Source organism: Cololabis saira, chromosome 23 (assembly GCF_033807715.1).
Source record: "Cololabis saira isolate AMF1-May2022 chromosome 23, fColSai1.1, whole genome shotgun sequence".
NCBI classification, from domain to species: domain Eukaryota; kingdom Metazoa; phylum Chordata; class Actinopteri; order Beloniformes; family Belonidae; genus Cololabis; species Cololabis saira.
This window is the reverse complement of record NC_084609.1, coordinates 30,828,309-30,842,947: the sequence shown is the minus strand read 5'-3', so window position 1 is coordinate 30,842,947 and position 14,639 is coordinate 30,828,309. Positions and strand designations below refer to the sequence as shown.

The following is a 14,639-nucleotide window of genomic DNA, read 5'->3' as shown; positions in this document are numbered from 1 at the left end:
GTTGCGATCTCTGCAAAGGAAACCGCACCAGTGACCTCCTATCTGACCGGGATATTTCATCTACCTTTGAAACTGTGAAAACAGGGATGAGTACATCTCCTTTAATATTTATTATGTGTAATTGTACTTTTTGTGTTACTGATTGATTGGATTAAAAGAGCTGTCAAAGGTCTGATGTTCCACCACTCTACAGATCTGGGTCTGCTCCAGCAGCAATAAAATGAATGGACTTTTATAAACTTCAGATAAGGTTCCCGCCGTGGTTGAACATATTCCTCACAGCATCACCTTCTCAGAAGGAAAGCAGGTGTCTTTTCAGTGGAGCAGAAAACACCCAAACAGGAGAATTAACAGGAGCTAGGCGCTGAAGTGTGTGCAGGCGGAAGCATTCCTCCTCCATCTGATGTTAGTGTAATTAATGATGCTCCTCTCTGAGTTAATCCAGTATGAAACTCTGCTGGGACCTTCTCATCTGACCCAACCTGCTTCCATCTGCCCTCCATCCTGCTGCAGACTTTCCACACACACAATCTACATCGTTTACCTTAACTAATGCCGAAAGATCATAGTTTTCACAGCTTAAAATTCCAACCTCTAACCTGCAGACAGCTCTGTCTTTGTGTCATTAACAGCTCTTATCTTTGTGGAACCGGACTCAGAAGGACTTTGACCTGTTAGGTGGATATTTCACAACCCTTAGAGGACTCTCCAGAAATGTGTTTAGAATCAGAATCAAAATCAGAATCATGTTTATTTGGCCAAGTCAGGTCAAACAAGACATGGAATTTTTGCTCACTGTACAGTAAATAGGCAAATAGGCAAAAGACAGCTCTTAACATATACAATTTTAAAAAAGTGAAAGGTGCAGCAGTATGAGGTAGGTTTAGGATGCCAGCCTCGTGTGACCTGTGGTACACCTGACCCGAATGTTTGAATATTTGCACACTGACTGCAGATGCTTCTGTTTGTCTCCTGGAACATTATCCAGGTTCAGCAGAAGCTCCGGCCGTCACGGTGGGGCCTCGTGCACGACCAGCTGGTTCACATGTCAGTGAGGTTTGTTAAGGTGACAGGAAGCCTGTGAGACGAGACGTGCGTGGAGTCGCACACGTCCCGGATGTGGTTATCCACTACAGCTGTGATCATAGATCATAGACATAAACCTTATGTGATTTCACCTAGCACTTCTTCAAGAACGAAGCGTCATTTCATTACATTACATCGTACCACGTTGGTAAGAACTGACATCCCTGGAACCCTGCTGGAACACATCTACCACACTTCAGTTTCCAGAAGTTGGAGATTTTATATTGACTGATTTAATTGACCCTAATCATGTTAATTCTGACAAAATCTGTCCAAACATCCTCATTTCAAAGCAACATTTGAAATCCGGACAAGCAGGGCTGAAATGAGGAATATCAGAGCTGAAATGAGGACTATCAGAACTGAAATGAGGACTAGCAGCACTGAAATGAGGACTATCAGAACTGAAATGAGGACTAGCAGAACTGAAATGAGGACCAGCAGAGATGGAATATGCGACTAGGAGATCAGAAATGAGGATTAATGGGGCTGAAATGAGAACTAGCACAACTGAAATGAGGAAAATCAGAGCTAAAAGGAGGACTATCAGAACTGAAATGAGGACAATCAGAACTGAAATGAGGACTATCAGAGTTGAAATGAGGACTAGCAGCACTGAAATGAGGACTATCAGAACTGAAATGAGGACTAGCAGCACTGAAATGAGGACTATCAGAACTGAAATGAGGACTAGCAGAACTGAAATGAGGACCAGCAGAGATGGAATATGCGACTAGGAGATCAGAAATGAGGATTAATGGGGCTGAAATGAGAACTAGCACAACTGAAATGAGGAAAATCAGAGCTAAAAGGAGGACTATCAGAACTGAAATGAGGACAATCAGAACTGAAATGAGGACTATCAGAGCTGAAATGAGGACTAGCAGAACTGAAATGAGGACTATCAGAACTGAAATGAGGACAATCAGAGTTGAAATGAGGACTAGCAGCACTGAAATGAGGACTAGCAGAACTGAAATGAGGACTATCAGAACTGAAATGAGGACTATCAGAACTGAAATGAGGACTATCAGAGCTGAAAGGAGGACTAGCAGAACTGAAATGAGGACTAGCAGAACTGAAATGAGGAATATCAGAGCTGAAATGAGGACTAACAGCCCTGAAATGAGGACTATCAGAACTGAAATGAGGACTATCAGAGCTGAAATGGGGACAATCCGAGCTGAAATGAGGACTAGCAGAACTGAAATGAGGACTATCATAGCTGAAATGAGGACTAGCAGCACTGAAATGAGGAAAATCAGAACTGAAATGAGGACAATCAGAATTGAAATGAGGACTAGCAGCACTGAAATGAAGACTATCAGCACTGAAATGAGGACTATCAGAACTGAAATGAGGACTAGCAGCACTGAAATGAAGACTATCAGCACTGAAATGAGGATTAATAGGGCTGAAATGAGGACTAGCAGCACTGAAATGAGGACTAGCAGAACTGAAATGAGGACTAGCAGCCCTGAAATGAGAACTAGCAAACTGAAATTAGGAAAATCAGAGCTGAAAGGAGGACTAGCAGAACTGAAATGAGGACTAGCAGAACTTAAATGAGGATTAATAGGGCTGAAATGAGGACTAGCAGCACTGAAATGAGGACAATCTGAGCTGAAATGAGGAATATCAGAATTGAAATGAGGACTAGCAGCACTGAAATGAGGACTAGCAGAACTGAAATGAGGACTAGCAGCACTGAAATGAGGACAATCCGAGCTGAAATGAGGACTAGCAGAACTGAAATGAGGACTATCATAGCTGAAATGAGGACTAGCAGAACTGAAATGAGGAAAATCAGAACTGAAATGAGGAATATCAGAATTGAAATGAGGACTAGCAGCACTGAAATGAAGACTTTCAGCACTGAAATGAGGACTATCAGAACTGAAATGAGGACTAGCAGAACTGAAATGAGGACCAGCAGAGATGGAATATGCGACTAGGAGATCAGAAATGAGGATTAATGGGGCTGAAATGAGAACTAGCACAACTGAAATGAGGAAAATCAGAGCTAAAAGGAGGACTATCAGAACTGAAATGAGGACAATCAGAACTGAAATGAGGACTATCAGAGTTGAAATGAGGACTAGCAGCACTGAAATGAGGACTATCAGAACTGAAATGAGGACTAGCAGCACTGAAATGAGGACTATCAGAACTGAAATGAGGACTAGCAGAACTGAAATGAGGACCAGCAGAGATGGAATATGCGACTAGGAGATCAGAAATGAGGATTAATGGGGCTGAAATGAGAACTAGCACAACTGAAATGAGGAAAATCAGAGCTAAAAGGAGGACTATCAGAACTGAAATGAGGACAATCAGAACTGAAATGAGGACTATCAGAGCTGAAATGAGGACTAGCAGAACTGAAATGAGGACTATCAGAACTGAAATGAGGACAATCAGAGTTGAAATGAGGACTAGCAGCACTGAAATGAGGACTAGCAGAACTGAAATGAGGACTATCAGAACTGAAATGAGGACTATCAGAACTGAAATGAGGACTATCAGAGCTGAAAGGAGGACTAGCAGAACTGAAATGAGGACTAGCAGAACTGAAATGAGGAATATCAGAGCTGAAATGAGGACTAACAGCCCTGAAATGAGGACTATCAGAACTGAAATGAGGACTATCAGAGCTGAAATGGGGACAATCCGAGCTGAAATGAGGACTAGCAGCACTGAAATGAGGAAAATCAGAACTGAAATGAGGACAATCAGAATTGAAATGAGGACTAGCAGCACTGAAATGAAGACTATCAGCACTGAAATGAGGACTATCAGAACTGAAATGAGGACTAGCAGCACTGAAATGAAGACTATCAGCACTGAAATGAGGACTAGCAGCACTGAAATGAGGATTAATAGGGCTGAAATGAGGACTAGCAGCACTGAAATGAGGACTAGCAGAACTGAAATGAGGACTAGCAGCCCTGAAATGAGAACTAGCAAACTGAAATTAGGAAAATCAGAGCTGAAAGGAGGACTAGCAGAACTGAAATGAGGACTAGCAGAACTTAAATGATGAATATCAGAGCTGAAATGAGGACTAGCAGAACTGAAATGAGGACTAGCAGCACTGAAATGAGGATTAATAGGGCTGAAATGAGGACTAGCAGCACTGAAATGAGGACAATCTGAGCTGAAATGAGGAATATCAGAATTGAAATGAGGACTAGCAGCACTGAAATGAGGACTAGCAGAACTGAAATGAGGACTAGCAGCACTGAAATGAGGACAATCCGAGCTGAAATGAGGACTAGCAGAACTGAAATGAGGACTATCATAGCTGAAATGAGGACTAGCAGAACTGAAATGAGGAAAATCAGAACTGAAATGAGGAATATCAGAATTGAAATGAGGACTAGCAGCACTGAAATGAAGACTTTCAGCACTGAAATGAGGACTATCAGAACTGAAATGAGGAAAATCAGAACTGAAATGAGGACAATCAGAGCTTAAATGAGGAATATCAGAATTGAAATGAGGACTAGCAGAACTGAAATGAGGACCAGCAGAGATGGAATATGCGACTAGGAGATCAGAAATGAGGATTAATGGGGCTGAAATGAGGACTAGCAGCCCTGAAATGAGAACTAGCACAACTGAAATGAGGAAAATCAGAGCTGAAAGGAGGACTAGCAGAACTGAAATGAGGACTAGCAGCACTGAAATGAGGACAATCCGAGCTGAAATGAGGACTAGCAGAACTGAAATGAGGACTATCATAGCTGAAATGAGGACTATCAGCACTGAAATGAGGACAATCCGAGCTGAAATGAGGACTAGCAGAACTGAAATGAGGACTAGCAGAACTGAAATGAGGACTATCAGAACTGAAATGAGGACTATCAGAACTGAAATGAGGAAAATCAGAGTTGAAATGAGGACTAGCAGCACTGAAATGAGGACTAGCAGAACTGAAATGAGGACTATCAGAACTGAAATGAGGACTATCAGAACTGAAATGAGGACTATCAGAGCTGAAAGGAGGACTATGAGAGCTGAAATGAGGACTAGCAGAACTGAAATGAGGAATATCAGAGCTGAAATGAGGACTAACAGCCCTGAAATGAGGACTATCAGAACTAAAATGAGGACTATCAGAGCTGAAATGGGGACTATCAGAACTGAAATGAGGAATATCAGAGCTGAAATGAGGACAATCCGAGCTGAAATGAGGACTAGCAGAACTGAAATGAGGACTATCATAGCTGAAATGAGGACTAGCAGCACTGAAATGAGGAAAATCAGAACTGAAATGAGGACAATCAGAGCTGAAATGAGGAATATCAGAATTGAAATGAGGACTAGCAGCACTGAAATGAAGACTATCAGCACTAAAATGAGGACTAGCAGCACTGACATGAAGACTATCAGCACTGAAATGAGGACTAGCAGCATTGAAATGAGGACTAGCAGAACTGAAATGAGGACTAGCAGCCCTGAAATGAGAACTAGCAAACTGAAATTAGGAAAATCAGAGCTGAAAGGAGGACTAGCAGAACTGAAATGAGGACTAGCAGAACTTAAATGATGAATATCAGAGCTGAAATGAGGACTAGCAGAACTGAAATGAGGACTAGCAGCACTGAAATGAGGATTAATAGGGCTGAAATGAGGAATAGCACAATTGAAATGAGGACTATCAGAACTGAAATGAGGACTAGCAGAACTGAAATGAGGACTAGCAGAACTTAAATGATGAATATCAGAGCTGAAATGAGGACTAGCAGCACTGAAATGAGGATTAATAGGGCTGAAATGAGGACTAGCAGCACTGAAATGAGGACAATCTGAGCTGAAATGAGGAATATCAGAATTGAAATGAGGACTAGCAGCACTGAAATGAAGACTATCAGCACTGAAATGAGGACTAGCAGCACTGAAATGAGGATTAATAGGGCTGAAATGAGGACTAGCAGCACTGAAATGAGGACAATCTGAGCTGAAATGAGGAATATCAGAATTGAAATGAGGACTAGCAGCACTGAAATGAGGACTAGCAGAACTGAAATGAGGACTAGCAGCACTGAAATGAGGACAATCCGAGCTGAAATGAGGACTAGCAGAACTGAAATGAGGACTATCATAGCTGAAATGAGGACTAGCAGAACTGAAATGAGGAAAATCAGAACTGAAATGAGGAATATCAGAATTGAAATGAGGACTAGCAGCACTGAAATGAAGACTATCAGCACTGAAATGAGGACTATCAGAACTGAAATGAGGAAAATCAGAACTGAAATGAGGACAATCAGAGCTTAAATGAGGAATATCAGAATTGAAATGAGGACTAGCAGAACTGAAATGAGGACCAGCAGAGATGGAATATGCGACTAGGAGATCAGAAATGAGGATTAATGGGGCTGAAATGAGGACTAGCAGCCCTGAAATGAGAACTAGCACAACTGAAATGAGGAAAATCAGAGCTGAAAGGAGGACTAGCAGAACTGAAATGAGGACTAGCAGCACTGAAATGAGGACAATCCGAGCTGAAATGAGGACTAGCAGAACTGAAATGAGGACTATCATAGCTGAAATGAGGACTATCAGCACTGAAATGAGGACAATCCGAGCTGAAATGAGGACTAGCAGAACTGAAATGAGGACTAGCAGAACTGAAATGAGGACTATCAGAGCTGAAATGAGGAATATCAGAATTGAAATGAGGACTAGCAGCACTGAAATGAGGACAATCAGAACTGAAATGAGGACAATCAGAGCTGAAATGAGGAATATCAGAGCTGAAATGAGGACTAGCAGCACTGAAATGAGGACTAGCAGCACTGAAATGAGGATTAATAGGGCTGAAATGAGGACTAGCAGCACTGAAATGAGGACTAGCAGAACTGAAATGAGGACTATCAGAACTGAAATGAGGACCAGCAGAGATGGAATATACGACTAGGAGATCAGAAATGAGGATTAATGGGGCTGAAATGAGGACTAGCACAACTGAAATGAGGAAAATCAGAGCTGAAAGGAGGACTAGCAGAACTGAAATGAGGACTATCAGAACTGAAATGAGGACTATCAGAACTGAAATGAGGACAATCAGAACTGAAATGAGGACTAGCAGAACTGAAATGAGGACTAGCAGAACTTAAATGATGAATATCAGAGCTGAAATGAGGACTAGCAGAACTGAAATGAGGATTACTAGGGCTGAAATGAGGACTAGCAGCACTGAAATGAGGATTACTAGGGCTGAAATGAGGACTAGCAGCACTGAAATGAGGACTAGCAGAACTGAAATGAGGAAAATCTGAACTGAAATGAGGACTAGCAGCACTGAAATGAGGACTATCAGAGCTGAAATGAGGACTAGCAGCACTGAAATGAGGACTAGCAGAACTGAAATGAGGACTATCAGAACTGAAATGAGGACCAGCAGAGATGGAATATACGACTAGGAGATCAGAAATGAGGATTAATGGGGCTGAAATGAGGACTAGCACAACTGAAATGAGGAAAATCAGAGCTGAAAGGAGGACTAGCAGAACTGAAATGAGGACTATCAGAACTGAAATGAGGACTATCAGAACTGAAATGAGGACAATCAGAACTGAAATGAGGACTAGCAGAACTGAAATGAGGACTAGCAGAACTTAAATGATGAATATCAGAGCTGAAATGAGGACTAGCAGAACTGAAATGAGGACTAGCAGCACTGAAATGAGGATTACTAGGGCTGAAATGAGGACTAGCAGCACTGAAATGAGGACTAGCAGAACTGAAATGAGGAAAATCTGAACTGAAATGAGGACTAGCAGCACTGAAATGAGGACTATCAGAGCTGAAATGAGGACTAGCACCACTGAAATGGGGACTAGCAGCCCTGAAATGAGGACTAGCAGCACTGAAATGAAGACTAGCAGCACTGAAATGAGGACTAGCAGCACTGAAATGAAGACTAGCAGAATTGAAATGAGGATTAATAGGGCTGAAATGAGGACTAGCAGCACTGAAATGAGGACTATCAGAACTGAAATGAGGACCAGCAGAGATGGAATATGCGACTAGGAGATCAGAAATGAGGATTAATGGGGCTGAAATGAGGACTAGCAGCCCTGAAATGAGAACTAGCACAACTGAAATGAGGACAATCAGAGCTGAAATGAAGACTAGCAGAACTGAAATGAGGACTATCAGAACTGAAATGAGGACAATCAGAGCTGAAATGAAGACTATCAGCACTGAAATGAGGAATAGCACAATTGAAATGAGGACTATCAGAGCTGAAATGAGGACTAGCAGCACTGAAATGAGGAAAATCAGAACTGAAATGAGGACTATCAGAGCTGAAATGAGGAATATCAGAATTGACATGAGGACTATCAGCACTGAAATGAAGACTATCAGAGCTGAAATGAGGACTAGCAGAATTGAAATGAGGAAAATCAGAACTGAAATGAGGACTAGCAGCACTGAAATGAGGATTAATAGGGCTGAAATGAGGACAATCATAGCTGAAATGAGGACTAGCAGCACTGAAATGAGGAATATCAGCACTAAATGAGGACTAGCAGCACTGAAATGAGGAATATCAGCACTAAATGAGGACTAGCAGAACTGAAATGAGGAATATCAGCACTAAATGAGGACTAGCAGCACTGAAATGAGGACTATCAGAGCTGAAATTACCATACTATCGTTATGGTAGTCCTCAACAAAATCAATATGCCGATAATATCAGGTATAATGTATAATCATTAAAAAATGAAATAAATAAAATAAATAATAAATGATAAATAAGTCAAACACAATATGATAATACACTATGTACAATAACACACTCTTCTATAAACTGAGCATCTGTGAACACAGATGTTTGGGGTATTTGGCAGAGAGAAATGACGACATGCATAGCAGTATGATGCGTCTTGGCTTTGAGAATATTCAAGCCATGGATACTGTTTGTACCAGTCTCTCTGGAAGCACCTGTTCCTGTTACCTTGCCAGGTCCCAGCAAATCTCTTCACATAGGTTCTGGATCCGTGTTGGACCTGCTGCTCTGGACTGTGAGAGATCTGCAAATAATCATCAAAATAAGTCCAGCTAACTGTTACAATGTATCAATGCATTGTTGCATAATTTTATAACACATGAGCAAGAATGTAACATTCAAATTACATTCAAACGGATTAGTTATCAGGTTAAGTAGTAGACGGTATAACAACTTGTTGCGTGATATTTACACTGAAGGCACTCATAATGTAGTGTAGACTGAAAGACTAAATGTCTAAACGTACCGTGAGGTCCAGGTGGGGCAGTCTGTGTCTGAAGAGCCTCTTCATCATCAACATCAGAACCATTTTCCTCACTAGGTGAGGAACCTGAAGTAATAAAAATAACCATCACATTCATAGTTTGCTCATGAACACACTGTTGTTACATATTTTTACTTATATTTTATGTTCGATATTGAGATCTAAATAATATTGTATCACACTAAAGTGTGGGGTTTGCTCTGTATTAGCAAATTAATATCATACACTGAGCAAAAGTGATCACCTTTTTTAAATTAAATCAAATATGAGCACAAAAAACTTAAGGTCATTCATGGAAGACTCATAAAAGGAAGCAACATAATTTGATATAGGCTACATATTTAAAAATGCCAAATAAAGCATAAAAACTCTGAGGATGTGTTTTTAATGCTCTGACCATTAAAACAACACAATAAGAGCTATCCTACCTGAATGCAGCCTACTTGAAGGCTGTTTTGAAGGTAATGTAACAGGGTCCGTGTACTTCACGGCCATCCGTTTTTTGTTTTGAAATGACAAAATAAAAATAGAGATATAATCCAAAATAATCCGTTCCCCATCTTTTGTTTTGATAATAAACAACGGAAAACGGAAAGCGGATCGTTATCCGTTATCCATTATCCATTATCCGTTATCAGGTGGTGGACAGAGTACTCGACCCCAGTACAAATACTACTGGTCATAATTTACTCCGTTACAAGTAAAAGTAGCTCAGTCAAAATATTACTCGAGTAAGAGTAGAAAAGTACTTGCTTTTAAAGGTACTTAAGTATCCAAAAGTAAATGCTTTTAAATTTACTTTAAGTAAAAGTAAGAGTAAGAGTAAGAGAAAATTTCTTATTTTCCACATCAGTAAATTACTATATTTTTTCTAAATTAATTTAAGGATCTTTTAACTCTTGTTTCTTCAAATTCGATGTTGAGTTGTTGAAAGCAGAGAGGTAGTTCTGCTTCGGCAGACACAATAAACATTTAAAAATAAATGTCTGTGGTTTGTCTGTGCCCTCGTTTTTTACTCGGTCGAACTCAAACATTGAGTTAAGATACGGCCAAGGATTTTGTGAAAGTCCCTGCTCCGAGTCCGGCTCATTATCAGACTCAGACGACTCAGCGGGTTGTCTTTCTTCTCCTGACGCAGGCGTAGCCATTGTTGCTGCTCTGTCTTGACTTGTTGCAGCTCTGTCTTGACTTGTTGCAGCTCTGTCTTGACTTGTTGCAGCTCGTTCTTGACTTGTTGCAGCTCTGTCTTGACTTGTTGCGGCTCTGTCTTGACTTGTTGCGGTATGTCTTGACTTGTTGCGGCTCTGTCTTGACTTGTTGCGGTATGTCTTGACTTGTTGCGGCTCTGTCTTGACTTGTTGCAGCTCTGTCTTGACTTGTTGCAGCTCTGTCTTGACTTGTTGCGGCTCTGTCTTGACTTGTTGCAGCTCTGTCTTGACTTGTTGCAGCTCTGTCTTGACTTGTTGCAGCTCGTTCTTGACTTGTTGCAGCTCTGTCTTGACTTGTTGCAGCTCTGTCTTGACTTGTTGCAGCTCTGTCTTGACTTGTTGCAGCTCGTTCTTGACTTGTTGCAGCTCTGTCTTGACTTGTTGACTCTGTCTTGACTTGTTGCAGCTCTGTCTTGACTTGTTGCGGCTCTGTCTTGACTTGTTGCGGTATGTCTTGACTTGTTGCGGCTCTGTCTTGACAAACGCAGGCTACTTTGGCGGTATCGTTTTGAGGAGGCTTGACGTATTTCTGCTTTACGTACATCCCAGTGGAGAGCGTGCACTGTGATAGGTCTCCTCCTTTGACAAAAACAGCTTGTGTCCAATAGGATTTTAGGGAAGAAGAAAAAAGAGCAGACCTGAAAGTAACTAGTACTTTTCAGCCTTCTTAGAAATTTACTTGAGTAAAAGTAAAAATATTTGTCTTGGAAATGTATTCAAGTAAGAGTAATAAGTACCAAAGAAATCTAATACTCAAGTAAAGTACAAATCCTCTGGATATGTACTTAAGTACAGTACTCAAGTAAATTTACTCCGTTACTGTCCACCACTGCCCGTTATCCGTTATCCGATTTCATTGATGTGTTTGAAAATCGAAATTGGGAATTAAAACAGCGAGTGGAAAACTTTTTTCTCTATTTCCTATTCGTTTCCAAGGATACTGAAAACAAGGATTGGACAAATGGGGGGATTGCACATGCGCAGTAATACATGAAGAAAGTTGTTTCTGGTTCTTTTGTTGATCAGATTGAAAATGAACAGTTTTAGATTTTTTTTATGTTGAAACAGAAAATAAATCAAATATGAAACCTGGGAGTGAAACATGAGTTTAATCTGTAATCTGTCTTCACTCCGTCATGAAACTGCAGTGATGTTGTGACAGTCCGTTCAGTTGCAGCGTCCAATCAATAAGGAAATAGGAAATATAGAAAAGAGTTTTCCACTCGCTGTTTTAATTCCCAATTTCGATTTTCAAACACATCAATGAAATCGGATAACGGATAATGGATAACGATACGTTTTCCGGTTTTCATTATCAAAACAAAAGATGGGGAACGGATTATTTTGGATTATTTCTCTATTTTTATTTTGTCATTTCAAAACAAAAAACGGATGGCCGCGACGTACACGGACCGTAACAGTCTCATAATTGACGACAACAACCCCCCCCAACCCCCCCCCCCCCCTCTCCCCCCCCCTCCCCTCGCCCGCCCCGTATACAACGTATATAACTTTATCTATAACTTTATCACACACATCTGCAAAAAGCTTTAGACACCTTAATTAATTAAGAAAACATGGCGTTTCATTTTTCATGTCACTATCAACATATAAAAAATGGCAAATGCGGTGCAGGGTCTAGCTAGCTGCTGTTAGCATGCTACGTGAACGTTTTCACATTCAGGTGGAAATTCGGGATAAATTCAGCGTTAGATGAACATACCTCTCCGTTTTTTGATGATCAATTCACGTCGGCTGGTTGTCACCGTCTGGTCGACTAGCACCTTCTGTCCGTCCACCTCGGCCTCGCATCAGTACCGACGCTGCTGACCCCAGATCAGCTTACAGTCTCAGTCCGACCATTACTATAATACTTAGAAATGTAAAACTGGCCCTGGGTCTGTTAGCTCTAAACCAACGAATCACCTGAGCTGTCATTATTGATTGAAAGGCGTGTCCTCTTGTTTGGGAAGGAGGAGAAGATAAAAAACTAGGTTATTGTGTTAATGAACTTCATGAACTACCAATCAGGTCTGGGGGTGGCCACAGGGTGGCCAATGAGATTTCAGGCCACCCCAGGCCACCCCCCAAAATCGCCACTGGCAGTCAGGGGGTACGTAGTGTTGCCCACATGTTTTTTTTTTCATTCTTATTTTTATTTTGGCTTCATCTTTGTTGAATAAATGATGACACAGTGAAATAACTTCTATGTTGTTCCTCTAAGGTTGTGACAAACTACAATCAGACAGAGTTTATTATTTTAGTTTCTACACTAAAAACAGGATTAAGAGCGGCGCCAGTCAGGTTTATCTCCGATCGAGCCTCTCCTCCTCTTCCTCACAAAAGAGGAAGATGTTCAGAGCTCCTGTTCTGTTTTGTTAACAACATCAAACGTCCCTGCCTCCCCGATGACGATGAACACCACATGATGATGGTGCAGTCTGTCAGCCAACAGTTTGCCCCCGTCTTCCACCAATGCTGAGCAGATGCTGATGCCCTGAAGGCACCTCACTCTCCAGGAGTGGGAGTGGAGTGAGGGAGTGATCTGATTGGGCAGTGGAAGAAGGCAGGGATCACAGGCTGTGGCAAAACTCCAACCATCATCATGGGCTTACAGCTGTTAGCTGAGGCCAGACGGTGCAGTCACCTTCAGCATCATTCTAACACGCAACACAGCATTATCACATCAGGGGGGTTTTCTGTTTTTTATTTTTGTTCTTTAATCATTTACATAATTTTCTTTCTTTAAATTATTCATCCATTTTCACATTTTAAACGTCCGTCTGTACGTACGTACGTAGGATATTTGAGTTTTCTTAAGCTGTAAGCCATGATCAGCAATATTAAAATAATAAAAGGCTTGCAATATTTCAGTTGATTTGTAATGAATCCAGAATGTATGAGATTTTTGTTTTTGTAATTGCGTTACAGAACATCACAATATTCAAATTTTTTGAGACAGTCCTGTACATACATACATATATATCTTTATTTAAACTCGAAAATCATTGAGGGCAAGCCCTCATTTACAATGACGTCGAGCAAATACAAAAGTAAAAAACAAAAATAAAAACAGAACAACAAAAGTGAAGTTACAATTAAATAATGTAACAATAAAATCAAATAAAACAGATACAAACAGTGCTTAAAATATTTAAAATGACCAAAAGATACTAGTGAATTAATTTTTATAGTGCTTTGTAATGAGTTCCAGGTGGAAGGTGCAGAAAAGCTAAAAGCAGATCTACCAAGCTCAGTATAGACTCGGGGGACTTGTAGTGTAGGCCAGTCAGTGGATCGAGTGTGGTGTGAACTAGCAGGCCAAGCAAGGAGGGAGGAAACATAAGTCGGCAGCAAGCCAATAATAGCCTTATAGATGAATAAATAGAAGTGAAACTGGCCTCTCAGAGAAGGAGGACCATCTAACCTTACTGTACAGGATGCAATGATGAGTATTATGGTCACCAGTAATAAACCTGAGTGCAGAGTGATAGACAGAATCAAGGGGCTTTAGCGTTGTAGCTGAGGCATGTCTGTACAGTATGTCACCATAATCTAAAACTGATCAAAAAGTTCCCTCAATAAGGGTTTTTCTGCAATGCAAGGGTAAGCAGGATTTATTCCTGTAGAAAAAGCCAATCTTTTGCCTCAGTTTACTTGCCAGATTTGAAATATGATATTAAAAAGATACATTTTTGTCAATATAAATACCAAGGTAAACAATAACTCTTTCAATAAAACTGCCATTTTCTAGTAGTAATGGTGCAATTACTCAAATCTTTACTTTTGGAACTAGAGAAAAACATAAATTTAGTTCTATTTCGTCCGTACTGACCGCCAGGCGGTGCTGTAAGCACTGGATATCTCCCCTCGCGCATGCGCATGTCGAGTACAATACCAACAATGTCACGTCACCCGTGACCCCTGCATGACCCCCGGAAGGGGTATATCTTCCGGCGTCAGCATGGGATCGACTCCTTATTCTTCTCGCTCCGCGCGTCTGAAGTACAGGACGGAAATAGGAGCTTTGTGAAGCTTCTTCCTTTCCTCCCTAAAA

General features: G+C 40.9%; 1 long non-coding RNA gene across 1 annotated transcript; it reads right to left on the bottom strand.

Moving 5' to 3' along the window:
- Positions 1-8,903: 8,903 nt before the first annotated feature.
- On the bottom strand, positions 8,904-12,718 carry LOC133424514 (uncharacterized). Its single transcript, XR_009770897.1, has 3 exons — positions 12,306-12,718; positions 9,357-9,440; positions 8,904-9,134 (listed from the first exon to the last, which is right to left on the bottom strand). It is a non-coding gene; the product is annotated as an uncharacterized LOC133424514 (long non-coding RNA).
- Between the last annotated feature and the right edge of the window lie 1,921 nt (positions 12,719-14,639).